The sequence below is a fragment of the Triticum dicoccoides genome, chromosome 4A (assembly GCF_002162155.2).
Source record: "Triticum dicoccoides isolate Atlit2015 ecotype Zavitan chromosome 4A, WEW_v2.0, whole genome shotgun sequence".
Taxonomy (NCBI): Eukaryota; Viridiplantae; Streptophyta; class Magnoliopsida; order Poales; family Poaceae; genus Triticum; species Triticum dicoccoides.
Window position 1 is genome coordinate 228,348,678 of NC_041386.1, and position 24,860 is coordinate 228,373,537.

Sequence of the window (24,860 nt, forward strand, 5' to 3'; positions counted from 1 at the left end):
CCGCTTGAGCTCACTAGCGACGACCCGTAAGCATTCGATTCTTGTCTTTATCTCTTGCTCTGCTTCTGAGGCTTGACATCGCATCTTTGGATAGGTTGGCGCCCGCAGCAAAGAAGCCGAAGGGGGCTCCCGAGGTCCCATCCGTGGCGGCGCTTCTGCCCGCGAAGGAAGGTGACCGCGACGCACAGGCTTCTCCTGCCCGGTCGTCCTCGCGAGGTTTGGCTGAGCCGGCTGGGGCGAGCTCAGCCCCCACGGCCCAAGTGGCTCCCGAGGTGCTCTTGCCTGCCGCCGCCACTACAGCCGTCGGGGCGCGGCGGACTCCGCCTTAGGATGCTGCGGCTGCGCTGCCGCCTTCTCCTCCTACTCCACCGGCCGTTGTCCCTCTGACTCCTTCTGCCGTTCTGGATCGTGCTGTTGCTGAGCTGGACCGACTGCGGCAGGATCTTCTTGGCGCCGACCCCCGCTTGGTGGCCAGGCGTTTGGAGCTGGCATCTGGATGGGTTCGCTCCGACGCCTCGATTCGGGCGGCGCTGGTCCAGGCCTCGACAGCATGCGACGAGGAGAAGCAGGCCGTCCTGGAGGCGAAGGCTGCCCGTGATGCAGCCTTGGGGGAGGTGGTCGACGTCCGCGGTCGCTGCAAGGCGCTGGAGGGCGAGCTGCAAGGCCTGAGATCGGCTCGCGGAAGAGGTCCGCCTTCGCCAAGAGCAGGAAGAAGGCGTGAAGGCTCGCGAGGCAGCCGTCGAGGGCCGGGAGGCCAAGCTCAGGAAGCGCCGCGACCGCCTAGGCGCGCTGGAGCAGGAGTTGGGGGCGAGGAAGGCCGAGCCGGACGATAAGGCCCTGGTTCTTGCCGAGGACCGCGCGTCCTTCACGGAGTTGGAGGCGAAGGATCGCTCCTCGCTGAGGACGCTTTACGACAGCGGCCTGGATAGCCCGCTGGCTAGCGCCAAGGACGGCCCTACCAAGCTGCTTCCCTTCCTGGTTCACGCTCTTGAAGATGTCGCCCTTGGCCTTGGCCCCGCCGCCGAGGCCGAGGCGCGTGTCCTGTCTTCTGCAGCACTGACGTGGGTCCTCACCCACATCTACCTTCGCGATCCTAGTGTCGACCTCGACAGCCTACTGGAGCCAGTGAGCGGTGGGCGTGCCGCTGCCGCTGCCGAGGCCGTGAAGGGTTGCGCAGAGGTTCTGCTGGGGAAGTTCCGGGCCTTCAGCACCAAGCCGGAGCAAATCGCTGGCGACCCCGCTGCTCCGTGAGGTGAACCCGCTCTGTGCTGCTCCCCCGCCGCCAAGTGACTCCGTCGTGGCTCCTGTCCTACTTTTAATTTCTGCACACGTATCATGCCTCGGGGAGGCATTTAAACTTGTGTTTGGCATTGAAATAACAGTGTGGACTGTAATATTTGCTTTTGAATTCCTTGAGATTAGCGCTTTTCCTTCCTACTTGCTTACGTTCTACACCGGCAGAGCCCGGCCCCGCGCGTACGTCACCCAGCAATAGTCCCAACCGGAAACCAGGAGGGGACCAAGGAGTGAGGGGCTACGTGACAAGTTAGGCTCCTGAGTCGCGATGCTCAGGAGTCCCCCTTGGCGCACGAACAACCAGTAGGGAGGTGTGATGCGGGTGGATCCACCGTTCTACGTCTACAGGGCCCGGCCGCGCGCGTGCCTCACCCATCGATGGTGCCGATCGGAAACCAGGACGGGGCCACAGAGTGAGGTGCTACGTGACCAGTTAGGCTCCTGAGTCATGATGCTCAGGAGTCCCTCTTGACGCTCAAACGGCCTTCGTACCTTGGCTCCGCTCGGGGAGAGACGCGCGACGAACCAGGCCCGAGGGGACCTGGCCGGGCGGCGTCCGTCTGGGTGTGACCCAGGCGCAGCCCCCGTGCCCAGCCCCCTCGCGCGGCACTCCCGAGGGGAGGCGTTATGATGAGGCTAGACACTGAGCTCTGGGCTCCCTGAGGTTGATGCGGCCCGGGGGCCACCCTCAGTTGTTTATCACCAGCGCGGAGCATAGTACTACCGTATGTGTACGGGCATAGCCGCTCCTCGCCAGTGTCGTCAACCAGCACGGAGCATGGTGCTTCCACTGGTACGTGGGAGGGGGCCCCCCTTCGGGAGGAGCCCCCGGGGCGTGTACAGCCCCGCCCTGACACGTGGCTGGCACGGTAGGGCCTGACGAGGTGTATCTAGGCACCCATGAGCCAGCGCGGGACTCACAGGGCCCTACCTCTAGGCGGGTTGCGCCTGGCACTGGGCCTTATCTTGTGATGTGTCCCTGCAAATTTGGTTAGATGTCAGCACTCTACGTCCTCGGGTCCCGGCCCTCGAGCTGGTCTCAGCCATCGCTGGTATGCCAGGTCTCGATGCCATGGACAAGGCCAGAGGGTGAGGGCTGGAGAGCCAGTAAGAGCCCTGAGTCGCGATGCTCAGGTGCCCCCCTTTAACGTGCAAGTGGTCGGCATGGAGGAGAAGAGGTGCCGTGGACCGGCGTCAAATAATCAAGCATGGTGAGTCTAACGCATGATCAGAAATAAACGCAAATGGGATACATGCTACTGGGCCTGGCCCGAGCGGCTTGAGGATCATGCAGCCTGAGGGGCGCCCCCAACAAGGTAAGCTAACAACATGGAATAAAGGGATACACGCCGCAGGGACGGACCCACGCGGCCTGGGAATAATGCAGCCCTGGGGGCGCTCCCAGCTGGAAGTAAAACTCGAAAGATGTCACCTGATGATGTTGAGGACGAAGGGGTGTTGGTGTAACAGGCTCGGGGGGCTGCGGGAGCCGATCCTCACGAGCCCCAGGCCCAGGGGCCTCGGGAGACTCCGGAGGCGCTGGCGGCTCCTCGCGGGCCATCTCCATCTCTGCCAGGGCTGCGGAACGCCTGGCCTCTCGTGCCTCCGTGATGCCCCTCATGAGGCGTTGGTACGTGTCAGCCGCGTTCGGCAAGCCGTATGGCACGCGAACGTAGCTGTGGGGTGGACCTCCGCAGCGCCCCACTCGCGAGGGCCAGAGGCGCTCCAGAGAGACGACTCGGTTGAGCCCTGGTATGTCGATGCATACATGCAGCCCACCACCCTCGCCTGGATGGGGGGCCACTGCTGGTAGGCGGCGGGCGCCTCTCATGACTCTTGACTCTTGACTCCTGTAGCTCCTGAATGGCCTTGCTGGCGAACTCTTGTGGGTCTGGATCTCCTTGCCTTGCTCCTTCTTGAGAGAAACGTGCTTCAAAACACGCCTCCATGTGGTGCCCAAGCGCCTCCCTCGTGACCCTAGCTAGGTCGGTGGCCCTCCAGGGGGGAGCCCTCGAGCCCTGCCTGGGGAGGGCGCCGGGCGCGCTTTCCTAGGCGATAAAGGCAGGTTCCCCCTGGGCAGGCGCGGGCCCTGAGGGGCCTGCCTCCTGAGGGGCCGGGTCGGACGATGTCTTCTTCTTCTTGGGGCGGTCTCGGGAAGCCTCCTGCTTTCGCGATCCGGGTCTTCCAGTGATGCGGCCTGAAAGGCTCGTTCCAGGGAACACACCGCGTCCTTCTCTTCACAGGGCACCGTGATGACTCCGCCACTTCCTAGCATCTTGAGGACGTTGTAGCCGTGGTGAGTTACGGCCATGAACTTGGCCAGCGCTGGGTACCCAAGGATGGGGTTGTACGGCAGGCGAATGTGAGCGATGTCAAAGTCGATGAGCTCGGTGCGGTAGTTGTCGCGTGCCCCAAAGGTGACAGGGAGGCGGACCTGCCCAATCGGCACCATGGAGCCATCAGTGATACCGGAGAAGGGCTTGGTTGGCTGAAGCTAGCTGTAGGGCACTTGGAGGTTGTTGAACGTCTCCACGGACAGGACGTTGAGCCCTGCCCCGCCATCGATGAGGGTCTTGGTGACCACCATGTTGCTGATGATTGGGGAACAAAGCATCGGGAGGACTCCGGCTGTTGCCGCACACTTGAGCTGATCTGCTGAGCTGAACGTGATGGCGCACGCCGACCACCTGAGAGGGCGTGTGGCTTCGAGTCTGGGGAGTACTGCGTTCACTTCGCGGGCGAACAGCTTGAAGATGCGCTGAGAGGCTGGGGCTTGTGCTCCGCCCAAGATGCAGGCGATCGTGCACGGCTCCTGGAAGCCCCCAGCCTCCTCGTCCTGATGGTGGTCCTCGTTTCTCCTTGGCTACGGCGGCAGCGGTGGGAGGCCTGCGTTGCCTAGCGGGCGATCCTCGCGAGGCCGATCCCTCCAGTCTCCCTCGCGAGGCTGATCCCTCCATCCTCTCTCGCGAGGTGGGTCTGGCCAGCGATCCTCGCGAGGTTGGTCGCGCCACCCTTGGCGCGGCCCACGGTCTTCCCAGCGTCCTGCGTTTCTTCCCCCTCCTCGACCATAGCCCCGGTCACCGTGGTCAGGGCGACTGTCGATCCTTCCTTCACGCACGGCTCGGAGTTCTTGGCATTCGCTGGTGTTGTGGGTGTGGAGGTCGTGGTACACGCAGTATCGGCTGCCCTTGGGAGGTTCGGGCTGATCTCTGCCCCGCTTGGTGTCTGGTTCCGCCGCGAGCACTGCAGCCCCCTTGCGCTTCACATCCTTGGCCTTGAGCTTCTTCTCTCCTGGGTCTGCGGCAGGCAGCTCAAGGAGGGAGAGACGCCCCTCCTCAGCCCTGGCGCACTTGTTTGCCAAGTTGAACAGCTCCAAGGAAGTGCACAGGTCTTCATGCATCGCCAGCTCCTCCTTCATCTTGACGTCGCGCACTCCGTAGGAGAAAGCTGAGATGATGGCCTCCTCAGTCACCTTGGGGATCTTGAGGCGTGCGTTGTTGAAGCGCTGGATGTACATCTGCAGGGTCTCCCCGGGTTGTTGCTTGATGCGGCGCATGTCGCTCACGGCGGGTGGCCGGTCGCGAGTACCTTGGAAGTTGGCGATGAAGTGGGTGCGCATCTCTTCCCAGGAGGAGATTGTGCCTGGAGCCAGGTTCAGGAGCCAGGTGCGGGCCCCGTCCTTGAGCGCCATGGGAAACCAGTTCGCCATGACCTTCTCGTCTCTGTTGGCAGCTTCGATGCCCATCTCGTAGAGCTGGAGGAACTCCGCAGGGTCGGCTGTGCCATCGTAGCGAGGAGGCAGGTCTGGTTTGAACTTGTCGGGCCACGCGACGCTGCGTAGTTTGGTGGTGTAGGCGCGGAAGCCTGCTGTGGCCACGGGAGGCCTTAGGTGACGGAGAGCCTGGTCTTGCATGTCCCCACGTGCTGGAGCAGGGGGATGGTCGTGACGTGCTGGAGCAGGGAGCGCCCGGGCAGCTTCTGGCGGGCGAGGGACTTCTTGGCAGCTCCGTTCTTGCTGTGCTGGCACCTGATGGAGCGGGTTCCGCCCAGGGGCCATGCGCCTTGGAGCCATGGCGTCTTCTTGAGGAGGAGGCGGCCGGGGCGCCGCCGGAGCCTCTTCGCCCACGCGGGGCAGGGTGCGGTGCAGCGGAACGGACGGTGCGGAAGAGCCCCCTGCAGCGCGGACGAGCTCGGCGACGCGGTCGAGCCATTCTTCGTAGACGTCGTCGACGGGATGGTAGCGCAGGAGCTCATTTGCCGCGATGAGTGCAGCCCGAGCCTCCATGGGCGTGCGGAGCGCGCGGGACGAAGATCCAGCTGGGGCGAGCGAGGGAGTTGCGGTGCGGCCATCTTGCCGCACGGACGGATGCTGGGACGATGCTTGCCGCTCGTCCCCCGCCGGGCCGGAGGCGGCGTTGACGACAGGTGACGGGGAACGGCATGGATGCCCGCCGACAGGGGCCGTCTGGGCGACGCGGGAAGCCAGTGCGGCCCGGCGCTCGGCGCGGGCCCGACGAGCGTCAGACATGGGCGTGACGGTCGGAGGAGAACGGGGCGGTGGAAGACGAATTCCGGCGCACCCCTACCTGGCGCGCCAAATGTCGGATTTCGAGTTCCGGCAGACCCTTGAGGTTCGAACACTGGGGTGCGCGCGGAGATTTCGCCTCCTACCTACATGCACCCCTCCGCCATGCTAAGATCTAAACTAAGGAAAGAACAACACAAGAGACACAGGGTTTATACTGGTTCGGACCACCGTTGTGGTGTAATACCCTACTCCAGTGTGTGGTGTGTCGATTGCCTCTTGGGCTGATGATGATGAACACAAGGAAGAACAGCCTTGCGAGGGTCTGTTCTTGGCTGAGGCCATGAACTGCTGGGAGGATTTCGGCCACCTCTCTCTCTCTCTCTCTCTCTCTCTCTCTCTCTCTCTCTTTCTCTGCTCTGACCGACCTCCTTTGCTGTGTGGGTGGCTGGTCCTATTTATAGAGGCCCTGGTCCTCTTCCCAAATATTGAGCGGGAAGGGAGCCAACAATGGCGGGCTAATTTGAAGGGGGACAGCAAGTATCAGCTATCCTGACAAAAGTAGTCTTCGCCTGCGCAAAGCTCTGGTGACGATGCCGTCTTGGGCTCCACGGTGACCTCCGTCTCGTAGTCCTCCTGGTCTTGGTATCGTTGCACCGAAATGGCAACCTTTGCCTGATGCCTCGGTACTCCACGGCTGCGCTTGCCCCCTTTGCACCAAAGAGGAAAAGAGGACGATGCACGGGCTGGCACCCGCCTGGCACCCTAAGTTGTCATCGCTTGCGTCATGGGCACCTCGTGAGGTACCCCGCCTTGATCTCTCCGCCTCCTCGTGAGCCAACCTGACGAGGCCGTGCCTGAGGAGGCTTCGCGTCGTCCGCCCCGCGAGGCTTGGCCCCTCGCGAGAGTCTTGGGTTTGTGTTGGTGAAGATGGGCCGTGCTGGGCCCCCTTTTGAGCCACGCCGCAGGCCGCAGGCAGGCAAGTCTGGGGACCCCCGTTCCCAGAACGCCGACAGTACCTTGGGAGGGTCTTGTAGATAGTCAGGCTTCTGAGCCTTCTTCATTTGTAGTTGTCTATACCCAGACAAGTTAATCTTCCGCATGTGCTTGTTGCTTGTATGCTCTGTATGTTGGGTCATCAGATCAATGTTTGTAATATCTCGCTCCTCGGAGCCTAATGAATAAATACTTGAGTTGTAGAGTTATGTTGTGATGCCATGTTGTATTTACACATATTGAGCATATTGTGTGTATGATTGAAATGCTTGGTATGTGTGGAATCCGACAACCTAGTTGTTTATCCTTGGTGGCCTCTCTTATGGGGAAATGTAGTCTTGTGCTTCCATGAGCCATAGTAGTCCGCTACATCTCGGTTCACCGGAGTCCTGCTAGCCCAGCACTACTACTCCGGAACACTTGACTGGCCGGCATGTGATTCACTTTGTTCCTGTGTCTGTTCCTTCGGGGAAATGTCACACGGTGACATCCGGAGTCCTGCCTAGCCTGCTACAGCCCGGTTCATCGGAGTCCTGTTAGCCCAGTGCTACAGCCCGGATTCGCACGCTGCTGACCGACATGTTCGATGTTGATTCATGTATGCCTGTCACCGCAAGTTAGTGCCACTTTGGGTTCATGACTAGTCATGTCGCCCCGGGTTCTCTGTCATATGGATGCTAGCGACACTATCATATACGTGAGCCAAAAGGCGCAAACGGTCCCGGACCATGGTCAGGCGACACCCGTGGGAATACCGTGCGTGAGGCCGCAAAGTGATATGTGGTGTTACCGGCTAGATCGATGTGACTTGGAATCGGGGTCCTGACAAGCATAACTTCACGGTGATGGGGCATGCCCATTTTTATCAAAGTCTCTTTCAGCTCGACGTGGGCAGTGACGGCAGGGCTGACAGGACCGGCAGGGCCGTGAAGGCTGGCAAGGCCGTTAAGGGGCCCCTGTTTGGGTTGCCGGCGGGACTGGTCCCGCTGAGCAACAACTCTCGCCAGTCCGCCATCAGCGTCGTGATGCCGGACTTCAACGCACATGGCCTTGACCCGGCATGGGCCGAGCCACGACTTGAGAGGGTGTAGGAGTTCTTCGACACCTTGTCGGAGCCTTATGCTCGCGACGAGCCGCTGCTCATCCCGGACACCACCAAGGCGGAGCTAGACTACATCGCAGCCAGCGCGGCAGAGGCAGTGCTCGCCAGGGAGGCCAGCAGCGGTGGTGGCGTGGAGGATGGGGCCGACGCGGCCACGGAGGAGAGGGAGCTCGCCCAGTGGGCGGAGTTTGCCGAGGAGGCTAGCGGCGCCGGAGATGAGGCTCCCCTCGTTGAAGACGTAGGCGAGATGAGTCGTCCGAAGAGGAGGTTGAGGTGAATGAGCCCCCGGCCGTGGGGAGGCAGCGCATCCTACGGCGGGCTACCTCTGGCGAGCCAGTCCGGCCCAGCAGGACCACGCATCGGCAACCGGCACAGGGCAAGCTCGTGCATGAGACGAAGGCGATGAAGGTCGCGGCAGGGAAGAAGGCGGTGAAGGCCGCGGTGGCGAAGAGGACATAAACTGCTTCTTCCTCATCCAAGCGGCACCAGACCCTGTCCCCTTCTCCTCCTCCTTCGGACAGCCCCTTGGAGGCCGAGTTCGTCTTCGGGTCTTTTAGCCTGGCAAGGAAGAGGAAGCTAGCGGAGGAGGAGGTGGAGAACGAGTTAGTATTTTGCCCCCCATCATCTCCTGACCTTACGCCTGTGTTATCTTCCTTTGATTTGGTGTCATCTTCACAGGGACACGGAGACGCTGGCACAGAGGGTGGCCAAGAGGGGCAAGGCCTCAGCGGGCGACAAGCCCCCGGCGGGTACTCCGCATAGGCCGCTGTTGGTGGAGAGCAGCCCAGACAAAAGCCCCCGACGCAGTCCCCACTTCAGCCCCCAGCGTGAGTCCGCCACTCACTCCTTCACTAATGAGCCTTGGGGTGTGAATCTTTGATGCTGGCCATGCCGGGTTTGCAGGAGGAGAATGGAAGCTGGAGGAGCCGCCGAGGGCCACCCCCAACACGCCGCCCCCCTCGACTACATCGCCTAGAGGGGCGTCCCCGGTAAGGGCATCGACCATCGAGCCTACACATATGGAGGAGGAGGGAGCAAGCTCTGGTGCTGGTGGCTCTGTCCCGGTAACGAACGTTGGCGGGGAAGGTGCCACTTCTTCCTAGCCTGGTGCGGGTAAGTTGTTCTCTTCTCATCCCTATTCCTTCTTCTTCTTTTTGAATCTTGATCTTGGCTCCGTCTCATTCCCCTTCTTGGTATCCAGGCCCTTCCTCGGCGGTCCGGGAGGATATCGACACCATCATCGAGGAGGTCGCCAAGGACACCGAGGACGAGGCCAACAAGATTGCCGCCGAGGAGGCCGCCAAGACCACCGCTGAAGAGGCCGCCAAGGGGCCTCCCCCTCGGCTGCCTCTAGCTCGGGCAAATATTTGAAGGTGAGTGACGACCTGTTCGTCCACCTCCCAGGAACGGCGAGCACCAGGGCGCCAACCGAGGGGGAGGTGTTCGATGACGAGGCGCTCGCCACCGCCAGGCTTGAGGTTGTCGATGAACTGAGCGCTAGTGGCGGCGGTTCCCAAGAGGAGCAGCTCCTTCGGGCTCTAAGCGTCAACTTCCAGAAGCTCCAAGCGCTTCACCGTGCTCGCCTAGACAAGGTGAAATCCAGGATGGCGGCGGTGGATAAAGCAGAGGTGGAAATCAAGGAGCGCGTCACTGAGACACAGGCCTTGTTCCGCTAGGTCCACGATGAAATGAAAGTTGCCCATGGATCTGTTGGCTGAGCACAAACAGGAGCTCATCGTGAAGCAGGCTGACGGCGAGAAAGCCTAGGAGGCGGCGAAGGAATAGGCCGCCAAGGACGAGGCTGCCTGGCACCAGCACCAGGCTGAGCTAAAGTCCCAGGAGGAGGACCTTGCTAGTCGTGAGGAGGCGCTCGCCGCCACACTCCGCGGCAAGGATGAGGAGGTCGAGAATCTCGTCGCGCAGCGGACCCAGGAGCTGGAGCAGAGGCACAAGGAGGCACTCAATGCTCAAGCCCTGGTCCATGCCGGCAAGGTGAAGGAGCTGGAGGTGGATCAGGATGGGCTGAAGAAACAAGTCCTTGGGTTGACGGAGGAGAAGGACGCGGCCAACGACGCTTTGGCGTATGCGTAGGCCACAGTTCTCGGCAAGTCCAAGCTGCTCTACAAGGCCAACGACGCCATCAATGACCTGAATCTGAAGCTAGAGGGCCTTGAGGGGACGCTTTTGGATGTCAAGGCCCAGGAAGAGACCCTAACCAAGGGCCTGGAGGAGTGGCAGCTGCGGAGGAATGATGCCACCGAACACAAGGAGTACAGGGAGAGCATAAACCGTTGGGTTAGCCACCTCGCCAACGTTGCCGGCAAGATCACCATGAAGCTGGCTGCCATGGGGTTGCCAAATGTGAGGTACCTCCCAAAGCTGAACGTGAGTCCCAACGCTAGACTGACCCTGTTCTTCGAGGGCGTTCTTGGAGCCCTGGAGCAGCTCCGCTCCAACCTGGCAACTTATCTAGCCAACGAGTCCTAGAGGCTCTGCCGGGGCGCCCTGACCAAGGTACTCCCCAAGGTGGCGTTTTGGAACCCCACTATCAACTTTGCCAACGTGTTGGAGAGCTTGTCGGAGGAGGCGGACCTCGCGGTGCTCAAGGAGCGCATCAATCCCATCATCAACTATGTCGATGGAGTTGAGAGGGTGGAGGGCCAGTGCCGGGACTAGGCACCCCATTTCTCGTTGCCGTTGTGAGTTCAAGATCAAGACAATTTTATCTTAAGTTAGAACCGCAACGATTATTTGATGTAATATAACTCTGTAGCACTTAAATATCAAGCGTGCTATCTTTGTGTTAGATCTTTCTTTGTATGTTTGCACCGTGCGCTTCGTGAGATAAGGCTGCCGGCGCGTAAACCCATGCCGTGGTGCTTTGAGGGCGGATACTTAGCACCCTGCCGGGAGGGCGCTTGCTGCCGGGTAAACCACCTTGCCACTCCCAGCGTGGTCGCTTGAATGACTCGAAACAGTTCAAGAGCACGACTAGTAGCAGGTAGGCCACCTTACCCTGCTCGGTGCAGACGCATAAACTGTCGAGCGAACTCGAGACAGAGACAAGGGCGTTGCCAATAGTGGACGGGTCCCATCGTGTGCAGGTTTCCCATACAAGGAAAGAGATCTTTCGAGGAGGACAGACTTATATAAATGAAATTAGCCAAAAAAATTGCATGACTTAGCTTTTCGGGGCCACGCGGATGGTTGTCGAAGCTGCGGACGGCACCAAAGGGCGGCTGATTGACGTCGCCCTCTCCCATCGAGCCATCCCCATGAAAGAGTCGACGCGTCGGCTCCAAAACCAGATTTCCACGACTTGCGCCCCCTACCTGGCGTGCCAAAGATGTCGGGGGAAACGACACCTACGGGGTCACAAGGAATCCCTTTTGCTATGGTTTGCGGGCGCGGGGCTGTGGAAACAGCGGGATTGAGAGATCAACGCAGGGAGATTATCCAGGTTCGGGCCGCAAGTGATGTGTAATACCCTACTCCTGCTGGTTTATGTTTATCTGGTGTTCTTGTACTAGCTACAAAGCGGGCGGGGTCCAAATATCCGAATCCTCTCTCAGTACGCCGCGGGTCTCCTTTTATAGTCAAAGGGGCTGCCACAGTGGCGCATAGGAGGTGGAAAGCTATACAGTAGTTGAGTCTATTATCCTGGCACCATAGGACAACCACATTTAATGCGCTACCAACGTGCCCTTTCTACTTTATCGGGGACGGCAAGGAAGCTCATCCTAGCTGTCGCCGCCTCACCTGGCTTCGACGCGCGTTCGAACTAACGAGGCGTGTAGCGCCATGCTGGCTGGCTGGCTGCTAAGTTGGTGCGGTGGCAGAGTCTTCACAAAGATCTGCAAGCCACCACGCAGGTGCTTGCTGAGTTGGCCTAGAGGCTGCATGTCGCCACAGAGGTGCTTGCCTAGCCGGTGGGTTGGTAGCTGCATGCGAACGTCGGTGGAGTCTTGGCAGATGTGGGCCTGGCTGCGGCCCCGCGGATGTCTTCGGCAAGGGTCTTGTCGGGGCCCTGGCAAGGGTCTTGCTGTGGCGTCGTGGGCGTCCCAGGAAAGGGTCTTGCCGGGGGGTCTCGTGGGTATCCTCGGCAAGGATCTTTCCGAGGATCATCGTCTTCTGGTTATCATCTAGTCTTGCATGTACTTGGTATTCACAAAATCTGTAGGCCACCATAGAGGTGCCTCTTGAGCCTCGGTTCCAAATGGTTGACGGTGTTGGAACTCTTGGGCTCAAGGGTGGCGGCTCTGCTGGTGTTGGGTAAGTTGCCCCGGCAAGGTTCTTGCCAGGGCTATGGAGGCCGCCCCGGCAAGGGCCTTGCCGGGGGAGTTCACCTCGCCCTTCTACTGTTCATGTTTCTGGCTTGGCGTTGCTCTGGTTGTCTTGTGGCTTTGCTTCCATCCTCTGCTCCCCTAGGTGTGGCCGCACGCGCGGCTCCAACTGCCCGCACACAAGTAAAGGGGTACAAAATAGGACCTCTCCTTTTGTGCACTAACACTTGTGATGGCAAAGTAATAAAAGTGACAGACTGTTGGAGATATGCCCTAGAGGCAATCATGTGATGATGATATTTCCATATGTATTCATGAGTCCTTTGTATTGTCCTTGAACATCATCAATGATATGTATCAATAAGTATGTGACTTGTTTGTGGAACTATGTATTATATGATGATTGTTCTAATGGTCCCTAGTTGATAAGGTTATGCGGACACATATCCTTGACTAGTATATAACTCGGTTGATGACTATGTTTCACAAGTCATGTCCATGGAGATGCTAAACCGATAGTATGGAGAATGGACTCGGGGATGGAGGTCACCGAGTCGGACAGACCCACTTTGTGATGCAGCGAGATATAGTCATCTGTTAGTCTCAAGAACAATGTTTATGCCATATCCTAGACCTGAGGTCCTCACATGTTCTCGGGATGAGGATCAACTCACTTAGGGTCTATCAAATGCTACTTCATAACTGGGTAGTTATAAAGGTAGCTTTCGGGTGAGTCGTGAGACATGCCGCAAGACATGGTTGGTCAAGATGGGATTTGCCCCTCCTATTTGGAGAGATATTCTCTGGGCCCTCTCGAGTGATCAGATTCAGAAAGCATGGCCATGCGATTTGGGTTAAGTGTTAACCTAGTTCGGGAATCTATATCACGGTTTCAAGAAGAGAGGTCGAGCTAACACAAGGGTGGCAAGTACTCGCCTTGAGATCGACAACAAATATCACGAGGCAAAAGGAATGTTGCATATGACACATTGTCGAGGTTCGTTAAATGACTTTACGCGCACATGGGAGTTGGCATGTTCTGCTAGGAGCCGCTACCAACTATCGACTTGGTCGTGTCCATGTGTACGTGAACCTATAGGGTCGCACACTTATGGGGCTACATCCCATTCAGATTGGATCCGAGTGGAAAATGGATGTGGAATCATAGTGGGCTCAAGTGTTCAGCCCACCTCGGAGGTCTATATAAAGGGGAGTGGGCGCACCACTTAGGATTAATCTTTTCGAACCCTGGTTAGCCACCGCCACTCCCCACCCCCATGCCGCCCGACCGGACCTAACAGTCCGCCGCTTGATGCTACTCCCCGCATGTGTGGATACCTTGGAGGCATCACATCTGCGGTGCTTGGACGAACCGTTCGAGGGAACCGTAAGGTGTCATTCACGGGAGACCACCATTCATGGGTCTTCACTATTCGCGAGAGATCGGCGACGCGAGGAGGAGACGGCCCGAGAGATCGGCTAAATGCATCACCAACTCTACTTCCACTGTGGTGACTGCGCGTCTAGTGGTAAACCTGATATCGTAATCTATTTCCAGGAGCATGATCTTCGGTACGCGGTAGAAAATTTTATTTTGCGCTAGGGTAGCGTACCGCGTGTTTCAACACGGACTACATAATAAAGGTTGCTATCATAAGGGGCAGTATAATGTGATGTTCTTTTGCATTAAGAGATTGCGCATACAAACTAAAATGCACATGACAACCTCTGCTTCCCTCTACGAAGGGCCTATCTTTTACTTTATGTATTTACTTTTCATGCAAGAGTCAAAGTATTCTTCTCTATTCTTTTTTATTTTTCTCTTGTTGCAAGCGTCATGTGGTGGGGAAAGATCTAGGCACATATATCCAACGGGATATGAGTGGGCATGTGTTATTATTGTTGACATCACCCTTGAGGTGAATAAGTTAGGAGGCGAAGCTATAAGCCCCTATCTTTCTATGTGTCTAGTTGATACTTTTTGCAAATGTGTATGTGGCGAGTGTTAGCAATCATAGAATATTCTATGATGGTTGAGTGTGTGGACTTCCCAAAAGGCTCCGAAACAAGACCCTTCATGAAAATATGATGAATTGTAGTTGCAAAGTTGACTGAGAACATAGTTTGCTGGTTTTCAATAGAGTTTATTCTTTTACTTTGATGTTGCGATGAATTGTTACTTGTTCATGAGAAGTTATATGATAAATTTATGTGATAAAGTTTTATAATAAAGTTTGTTTCTGTTATAATAATGAGCATGATGCTACTATGTCCGTATTTTGTTTTTATTGATACCTCTCTCTCTAAGCATGTGGGCATGTTTTTCGATATCAGATTTTTGCTTGAGGACAAGCGAGGTCTAAGATTGGGGGAGTTGATACGTCCATTTTGCATCATGTTTTCCTACTGTTATTTATAATGTTTTATGCATAATAATGCTTTATGGAGCTTCTAAAGCGTTTTCTCTCATAATATGGAAGGTTTACACAAAGAGGGAGAATATTGGCAGCTGGAATTCTGGACCTGAAAAGGCTACGTTAGGGCACCTATTCTGCACATCTCCAAATGAGCTGAAAATTTACGAAGAAATTTTTGGAATATATAAAAAAATACTGGAGCAAATAACTACCGGAGGGGGCACCTGGTGACCACAAGACGCCAGGGCGCGCCAGGTCCCGCAGGCGCGCCCTGGTGGGTTGTGGCCAGCCCGGCCCACCTCCGGTGCCCATCTTCAGGTATATAGGTCATTTTTACCAAGAAAAAATAAGGTTAGGACTTTTTGGGATGGAGCTCCGTCATCTCGAGGCGGAACTTGGGAAGGAGCACTTTTGCCCTCCGGCAGAGCGATTCCGCCAGGGGAACTTCCCGCTCAGAGGGGGAAATCGAAGCCATCGTCATCACCAACAACCCTCTCATCTTTGGAAGGCCAATTTTTTCAACATCTTCAACAACACCATCTCCTCTCAAACCCTAGTTCATCTCTTGTGTTCAATCTTTGTACCGGAACCTCAGGTACCTGTGGGTGACTAGTAGAATTGATTACATCCTGTTGTTGTCCACTATATGGTTTATTTGGTGGAAGATTATATGTTTAGATCCATTATGCTATTTAATACCCATCCAATCTTGAGCATGATTATCATTTGTGAGTAGTTACTTTTGTTCTTGAGGTCACGGGAGAAGCCATGTTGCAAGTAATCATGTGAACTTGATATGTGTTCGACATTTTGATGATATGTATGTTGTGATTCCCTTAGTGGTGTCCTGTGAACGCCTACTACATGGCACTTCACCATCTTTGGGCCTAAGGTAATGCATGGTGGAGTAGTTATTAGATGATGGGTTGCTAGAGTGACAAAAGCTTAAACCCTAGTTTATTCGCTACTTCTTAAGGGACTGATTTGGGTCCAGATGTTTAATGCTATGGTTAGATTTTATCTTAATATGTTTCTCTTAGTTGCGGATGCTTGCGAGGGGGTTAATCATAAGTGGGAGGTTTGTTCAAGTAAGAACATAAACCAAGCACCGATCCACCCACATATCAAATTATCAAATTAGCGAACATGAAACAAACCAACATGATGAAAGTGACTAGATGAAATTCCCGTGTACCCCTCAAGAACGCTTTGCATATTACAAGAGATCGTTTTGGCCTGTCCTTTGCCACAAAAGGATTGGGCTACCTCGTTGCACTTTATTTACCTTTACCATTACTTGTCCATTACAAATTATCTTGCTATCAAACTACCTGTTACCGACTATTTCAGTGCTTGCGAAAAATACCTTGCTGAAAACCACTTGTCATTTCCTTCTGCTCCTCGTTGGGTTCGACACTCTTACCTATTGAAAGCACTACGATTGATCCCCTATACTTGTGGGTCATCAACGTTAGACCAACAATGGATATGTGCCATGCTTCGGTTAAGCAATAAAGCGGCGACAATATTCATCAAAATTAAAAAACAAATATACGTGCTGCGACGCATCCCGTGTGTCGTGTGAGCAGGCATGAGTTGAAGAGACGCATGCGAGCAGTCCACCGCGCAGGCAGACCGGGAGACGTTCATGCAGGTGTGAATTAACAGGAGGCATGCTCACTGCATGGTGGTCACTTGCAGGCGTGCGAGTAGCTATGTGTGAAATGATGGTAGCCTTGCCAGCAGTCCGCTGCGTAGGCTCACCCGAAGGCGAGCCAGCGGTTTGACCACCGCCCGCCTCTCTCCCACTCCTCCATATTAATGGCGCACCTGAGCTTCTGGTCATAATAGGCGGCTGCATCCCCATCCTTTCCACACATACAATCCTCTCTCTCCGCCTGTATCCTCGATGCTGCTGTCAGTCCGCACCGGTATCAGTGTATGATGATGCCACCGAAGCACCCCATTGGAGGGAGTGGCGACACTAGGGCTGCTGAAGCACCAGAGCATGACGTGAACATGGAGATAGAGGTTGTCGTCTCCACGGATGAGGTCTCGCTGGACCTTGACAGCATCGACAGATTCGTTCTTCCATAGTCGGAGCCGGAGGTCCACACCGACTCTGGCGATGACTCTGACGACCATTTTGGCGACGACTCCGATGACGACGGAGAACTATGTAGTCATCTATACCCATTTATGTGTCAAATATATCCTAGGGTTTCTCTTGTTACTCTTGCCTCCCCCATTTTGGAATAGAAATCCTATGGTTATTGATATGTCTCCAACGCATATATAATTTTTGCTTGTTCCATGCTCTTATATTATCATTCTTGGATGTTTTACAATCATTTTATAGAAACTTTATATCATTTTTGGGACTAACCTATTGACATAGTGCCTAGTGCCAGTTGTTTTTTTGCTTGTTTTTTACTTCGCAGAAAATCAGTACAAATGGACTCAAATGCAGCAAAACTTTTTGGAGAATTTTCCCAGAAGACACCTGTTGGGCCAAAGAATTACCAGAGTGGGCTCCGAGGGGTGCACAACCCACCTGGGCATGCCTGGGGACCCAGGCGCGCCCTGGTGGGTTGTGCCCACCTCGGCCACCTCCTGCACCGCCTCCTTGCTCTATGAATACCCCGAAAATCTAAAAACCCTAGGGGAGTCGACAAAACATAATTCCATCCGCCGCAAGTACCAGAACCAGCAGATGCAATTGAGGCACCATCACAGAGGGGTTCATCATCCTCATTGGTGCCTATAGGCAGTAGCTAGATGGCTTCCTCTCTCTCTTTTGATTCTCAATACAATGGTCCCTTGGAGATCTATTGGATGTAACTTATTTTGCAGTGTGTTTGTTGGGATCCGATGAACTTTGAGTTTATGACCAGTTCTATTTTATCCATGAAAGGTATTTAAGTTTTGATCTCTTATATGCATGATTGTTTATAGCCTCGTATTTCCTCTTCAAAGCATTGATTTAGTTAGGCCAACTAGATCAAATTTTCTTGCCATGGGAAGAGGTGCTTTGTTATGGGTACAATCTTATGATGCTCAATCCCAGTGATAGAAGGGAACATGAAAACTATGTATCGTTGCTATTAAGGATAATAAGATGGGGTCTATTCCTACATGAATAGATCTTGTCTATATCATGTCACCAATCTTATTACATTACTCTATTTTTCCATGAACTTTGTACACTAGATGCATGCTGGATAGCGGTCGATGTGTGGGGTAATAATAGTAGATGCAGGCAGAAGTCGGTATATTTTTATTTGCTTTTGCTTTTAGATCTATTATTCTAAAAACCAAAAATACCTTGTTGCAAATTTTTATTATTTATTTTATTTTGCGATACCACAAGATCTATTTATCCAATCTATTACAAACCAATCTATCTTTTACCCAGGAGGGATTGACAACCCCTCTTACACGTCGGGTTGCTAGTATTTGTTCTTTGTGTGCAGGTACCATTTACATAGTGTTGCATGATTCTCCTACTGGTTCGATAACCTTGGTCTCATCACTGAGGGAAATACCTATCGTAGCTGCGCTGCATCATCCTTTCCTCTTTGGGAAAAATACTGACGCAGACACAAGCCAACAGTTATGTTCTCTCAATCCATGAAATCCTAGTAAGTTTTGTTAGATCCGTGTAGTGTATTGATTGTTTGAATGGTACAAATGATAAGTGATTAGTTGTTTCACCTGTACAAATGTTTTTTGCTAATAATTCGACTAGGGTTAGTATTCATGCTAATAATTCCAAGCCAGGTCTTGAAAATTGATTTTGAATGTCTAACATATATGTTTGTGCCATTTTTTTCAAGATTGGTCTCTACATAGATGATTGTGCTTAAAAATCAAACCATAATCTTTGGATATGTCTTAAAAAATAGCCATACAAGCCATAAATTCCCAATCCTACTTTACGGCATGTAAAAATTGATTTGATGCCAAATTTTGGCAACTGCCAAATGTTCGTTAGAGATTAGTTTGTATTCCAAATTTCATGCCATATTTTTTTTACTATATGTATAGGTTCTATCTGACGATGTCGACAGTGAGGATGAAGATGGCCAGAGGAGGTACACGAGGCAAAAGCTCAGTGTGCTTTATGCAGGAATTCATAACAAGCGTGTTAGGACCTGGGATGGGGGCTTTCGATGCCCATTTTGCAACAAAAAGCTTCATGACGCGTATGAAATTGTTCTGGGGCATGCAAGAGGACGAGTTGTTGGCTCCTTTAGGTAGAAGTATTCTCACAGGGTGCGCATGCCGCGTACGCTGAGTACATGGAGAAGCTAAACGATCATGCCGGCAGATGAGATGTGGGATTGAACTATGTATGGCTATGTAGTGTCTTAATGATGAATGTGCTTGATTATGCTTAATGAAGGTTGAACTATGTATGGTTGAACTATGCTTGTGTACACTTATTATCTATGCCTGAGTATGCTTAATTATATATATGTTTACTTGTATCTAAATTTAGGATATGGATCAATCAGTTTGGTTGATAGGATATTATGCATATTGATAACCCACAAGGATTGCAACACTTTTCGAGGGTACAGTATTCAACCCAAATTTATTGATTTGACACAAGGGGAGCCAAAGAATATTTGCAAGTATTAGCAGCTAAGTTGTCAATTCAACCACAACTAGAGATTAATTATCTGCAGCAAAGTGATCAGTAGCAAAGTAGTATGATAGTTTTGAGAGTAGTCGCAACATCAATAGTAACGATAAAAGTGATAGCAATGATTTTGTAGCAAGTGTGATAGTAACAATAGTAGTAGTAACTTAGCAAGAACAAATATAAGAGAAATTCGTAGGCATTGGATCGGTGAATTCGTTGGATGATATTCATCATATAACCGTCATAACCTAGGGTGATACGGCACTAGCGCAAGTTAATAAATATAATGTAGGCATGTATTCCGTAAATAGTCATACATGCTTATGGAAAGAACTTGCATGACATCTTTTGTCCTACCCTCCCGTGGCAGTGGGGTCCTATTGGAAACTAAGGGATATTAAGGTCTCCTTTTAATAGAGAACCGAACCAAAGCATTAACACATATTGAATACATTAACTCCTCAAACTACGGTCATCACCGAGAAGTGTCCCGACTTCTGTCACTCTGTATTTGCTGGATCATAACAGGTAGTAGGTGACTATAACTTACAAGATCGGATCTAGAACATACATATAATGGTGATAACATAAACGGTTCAGATATGAAATCATGGCACCCAGGCCCAAAGTGACAAGCATTAAGCTTGGCAAAGTCACAGCAACATCAATCCCAGAACATAATGGATACTAAAGATCAAGCCCTAATAAAACTAACTCGATTACACGATGAATCTCATCCAACTCCTTGCCGACCAGCGAGCCTACGAAGGAATTACTTACTGCTGGCAGGGAGCATCAGGGAATTGGCGACGAGGAAGTATTATTGATGACGAATATCGAAGATCCCCCTCTCCGGAGCCCCAAGCGGACTCCAGATTTGGCCTCCTAATGAAGAACAGGAGGAGGCGGCAGCTCCGTATCGTGAAACGCAATGAAACGTCCTCTCTGATTTTTCTCTCCAAATATAGGTATTTATGGAGTCGGGATCAGGATCTGTGGGGCCACCAGGTGGGCACAACCCACCTGGGCGCTCCCTGGTGGGTTGTGATCACCCGGGGCCCCCTCTGGGCAATAATAAGATATGTCAAATAACAACACTTTGTCAACATAACCATGATATAATATGACAACAGTGGTATCTCGCTAGCCCTTTCTAAGAGCGCAAAATATAAATGCAGAGCACACCCAAAGTTCAAGCACCGACTAAACATTGTAATTCATTGTAGGAAAGACCGAGTCATGATGCACCCAAAGTTCTGGCAATTATTTGAGAAGGTGATGACAAAACCTAAAAGTAAATAGATAGTCCCTTCGCAGAGGGAAGCCGTGATTTGCATAGGTGCCAGAGCTCAAGTTTTTAAAACATAGATAAATGAAATTTTGAGAAATGCACCCTTCTTGTTTACTTTGCGACCATTATTGATTGGTATCTTCCATGCTAAACACATTAGTGGCGGTTCCCAAGCGATAAAAGTACAGGTTTACTCCCCCTCCACCAACAATCACACTACACGGCTTTTTTGAAACAACGGGTACCATCCATACCAACAATTGTCCTAGGGGAGTTTTGTTTAATTATTTGCAATTTGAGTTCGGGACTGGGAATCCCTATTACCGCCCCTCTCGTGCAAGGACGAGTGAATCAACACTCATCATTAGAATAACCCGCTTAGCATGGAAGATACTGACTACCTCCTGTCGCTCCATGAACAATCCAGACACACAAAATATTTATTTGAAGTTTTTAGAGGTGGAACGTGCAAATTTACTTAGGACGGCAGGGTAATACCGCATATAGGTAGGTATGGTGGACTCATCTGGAATGACTTGGGTTTCAGGATTTTTGATGCACAAGCAGAATTCCCGCTTAGTACAGGCGAAGGCTAGCAGATAGGTTGAGAAGCGGCCAACTAGAGAGCGAAAACGGTCATGAACATGCATTATGCATAAGTAGCATTGGATAATAGCATGAGTAGGATATGAACACCATGAACATAAATATCATAGAGACTATTGATGACTCACAAGTATAGGGGATCAATTGTAGCTCTTTTCGATAAGTAAGAGTGTCGAACCCAATGAGGTGCAGAAGGAGATGACAAGTTGTTTTCAGGAAGAAAATGTCTGCAAGTGCTGAAATTGAAAGTAGCAAAGTAGTTTGATAGCAAGATAATTTGTAACGAGCAAGTAATGATGATAGTAGCAAAAGTGCAGCAAGGTAGCCCAATCCTTTTGAGGCAAAGGACAAGACGTACAGTTTCTTATGATAAGCAAAGCATTTTTGAGGGTACACGGGATTTTCATCTAGTTACTTTCACCAAGTTGGTTCGTTTTGTGTTCGCTACTTTGATAATTTGATATGTGGGTGGACCGGTGCTTAGGTGATGTTCTTACTTGTAGCGACCCGACCTCAGATGGACAAGCCTCTTTGTATCCGTGCCATCCCTGGATCACTATGCTGGCACACACAGTACATCAATGTATATATCAAATCAGATGTTTAAATAACGTAAAACTAATATATATACCTTATAAGTTTCAGCGGAAACAATCAATCGGGTGTGGAGTCCCATCAACGCCACCGGCAGGTTGAGTGTAGACCGTAAACCAACAAAGAAACTCACTCATCACTGTAATAATCCTGCAACATGATGCATTACAGCCGTATAGGTCAGTACATTGAATGTACCGGCAAGATCACTGTAAGAACAATAGATGATAAAACTATACTATATGCAATAGGCTTTGTGGCTCTATGTCTGCGTTTTGTTGGCGTAAAAGCTGGATTTTATTTTCCCTACAACAAAGGAATATCAGGAGTCTGTACTACAAATTTTTCTATCATAACATAGTTCCGCCAACCGATGTCTCATAGCCCATATCATCATAAGTTGCCCACAATTAAGTTATCAGTCTGGTGTTGAGAGTTCCGAGATAGTTCCAAGTCCAGATGCTCAAATTGTCTGTAACCGGGGACACGGCTAATCGATTAAGTTTTAACCCTCTGTAGAGGTTTGTACACTACCCGCAATATCCAATCGCTCTTCTGACGTTCTCGCACTTCAGGGTGTTTCAGAACAAGATGACCGAAACATGGTCTTCTGAAGAGATCCTCTAACCACTGTCCGGTGCTAATCCAATCCTACAGTAGTTCTACATCTGCTAGCACCGTCCTAGCTAGAGTCGCAACTAAGGTCAACCAAGCCAGAGCCCATAATGACTTGTGGTTGCACAGGTAAGCTTCCGGGCATGAAGTATTCTTCTGTCTCTTTGAGTCTAGGTGAAGCTTTCCGCAAGATGTCATGGCGCTTCTCCATGCATCCCGGCCATCTACTGGTTGCTCCAAGGTGCCCATCTAATCCTTCCTTTACCAAGTAGTGTGTATTGAATTCTTGCCTGGAGTCTCCAAATCTTGAGGTCTTCAATTCCTGAAGGTGCAGTACTTGCCGATGCCATCATGGAGTTGTCGTCATTGCCGTAGAGTCCTTCATTCTCACACCACTCACGAGCACTCATACCAATCACCGTCTACGATAGCATAGCATAATGTAAACAATGTTCCCGGGTCTTGGTAACATGGTGATGGGTTCCTACCTCATGCATTCTACTCAACAACAAGAAGTCAATATAACTACTATAGGGATTATGATAAAAACGTGGCACTGCATGCAAATAAAAACATAGGTATGCATAACATGGTCAAAGTGAACATGCCTGGTATTACTTGATGAAAATAACAACGCTTTCGTGAACTTCATAAAACTATTCGCCACTCCGAGAAAGTCTATATAATTAACATATATAATAACGCATGAGCAATCACTCAAAAAACAACTAAGACTCATGAACTCAAAAGAACCAAATAAAGCTTTCTGGACAAAGACATTTTAGTTGTAAGAAAATCATGTGATCATGGTTCTAGAGGATAGTACGGATCTAGGGCTTCAATTTCCAAAAAGAATCAAATCAAACGGAGGCATAGATTGAAAGTTATGGCCTAACAAAGTTGAAGTTTGAATCTGGTCAAATCTGAATTTGAAAGTGATAAAAATATAATTTGATAGGGTCACTAGATAGATGGAATCAAGATGAACAATTTAGCATTGGTATCATAAAAAACTGAGCTTTGGTTCAAAAGTTACGACCAAACGAAGGATTGAACTAGATTTGAAGTTGAATAAATTTGATTTGCTCAATCTCCAAAATCCAGGGGCTAATCTGTGGAACCTTTACTTGCCTATGGGTCCCTGGCCACGCGGCGTGCTGCTACTGGCCGAACTTGTTCACTGCAGGGCTAAAGCAGTGAACGGTCGGAACTTAGAGCATACCGGTCCTAAAGGAAAAAAACAGAACCGATCTTATCTATACCGTACAATCAAGATCGAACAGCGGGGAAATCGGCGGCTTACAGTGGGCGGTCAACAGCGTCGGAGTCGGGGAAGATGGAAACGCGGGTGTCGGGAGGTGGTTGTCGAGCTTGCTCCAGTGGTCTCCAAGCTCCGGGGAGTAGCTAACGAGATGCAGCGCCCCCTGGCCAGGTCGGTGGTGTTGTCTACGGCGTCGGGAGCCTCCTCTGGCGATGAGGGCGAGTGAACGAAGTGCGGGCAACGGCGAGATGTGGGAAGCGTCAGGGTCGTCGTTCCCGTGCGGAACTACGCGAGAAAAAGGGTTAGGGACCTGCGCGTTTGAGAGAGTGGAATCAAAAGAGAAGCAGAGGCGACGAAATCGACCGGCGAAGGTGCCCTTGCAACGGCGAACTTCGGCGAGATCGGGATGGAGCTCTAGGGCACAGGAGTTCGAGGTTTTTTGGAGAATCGGATGAGGAGGAGCGCAGTATTTATAGGAAGTCGGTCCTGCGCGAGGGGCCACGAATGGATCAAAACGAGAGGATTTGCATCGGGATATTGTTCCCCTGATGAACACGAAAGAAAATGACACAGGATGGGGATGACATGCGGGGCCCGTGAGTCAGCGGCAGGGAACGAGGGAGGGGAGCGGTAGAGGAAAAAAACATGGCGTACCACTTTGGTCACGAGATGGGCCATAGGCCGGAAGTGAGTGGTGGGCTCGTGGTTCACGCTCCACCTAAGCGCCATTTAAAGAAACTGTTTTTTTAAACACAAAGAAGAAAAAAGTGAGGAAGAGAAATAAAAGAAAAACTATTAGTAGACATATAATATGTCACCATTTTTAGAAAAATATTTTCTACAACATGAACTATTTCCCAAGTTCAAATAAAATCTACCAAAATTCTCAAAAGTCAAACAATGCTGTTGTTGCAATAAAAACAAATAAAATTCATTTTCAAAATACCAAACTTATTTCAAATTTATCTTCTCGTAATTTTACATTGAAGGGAATCATTTTACCCTTATATCCATTTATTCACTTTAAGGAGAAAAATAATTTAAATAAAATCCAAACAACTCCAAATGAAAGGGGTTTTCAAAATACCTTCAAAGGGACTTTCAATTTTTTTTCTTTTCAGCTTCCAAATCATATTTCATATAATTTGAAGAAGTCATTTTATCTTCTCTCATGAAAATCATTGAGTTGCATAAAGTTTCTGAATTTGAAATATTTCCAAATGGAA

The 24,860-nt window shown here is 51.5% G+C and overlaps 1 long non-coding RNA gene across 3 annotated transcripts; it reads right to left on the reverse strand.

Annotated features, from left to right (window-relative positions):
• Positions 1–21,295: 21,295 nt before the first annotated feature.
• On the reverse strand, positions 21,296–24,157 carry LOC119288857. 3 transcript variants are annotated; one of them, XR_005141314.1, is made up of 5 exons: positions 23,998–24,157; positions 23,677–23,919; positions 21,796–21,908; positions 21,662–21,725; positions 21,296–21,400 (listed from the first exon to the last, which is right to left on the reverse strand). It is a non-coding gene; the product is annotated as an uncharacterized LOC119288857 (long non-coding RNA). The 3 variants fall into 3 exon arrangements; XR_005141313.1 differs by having other exon boundaries at positions 21,662–21,720; positions 23,677–24,157; XR_005141312.1 differs by having other exon boundaries at positions 23,677–24,157.
• Positions 24,158–24,860: the final 703 nt, after the last annotated feature.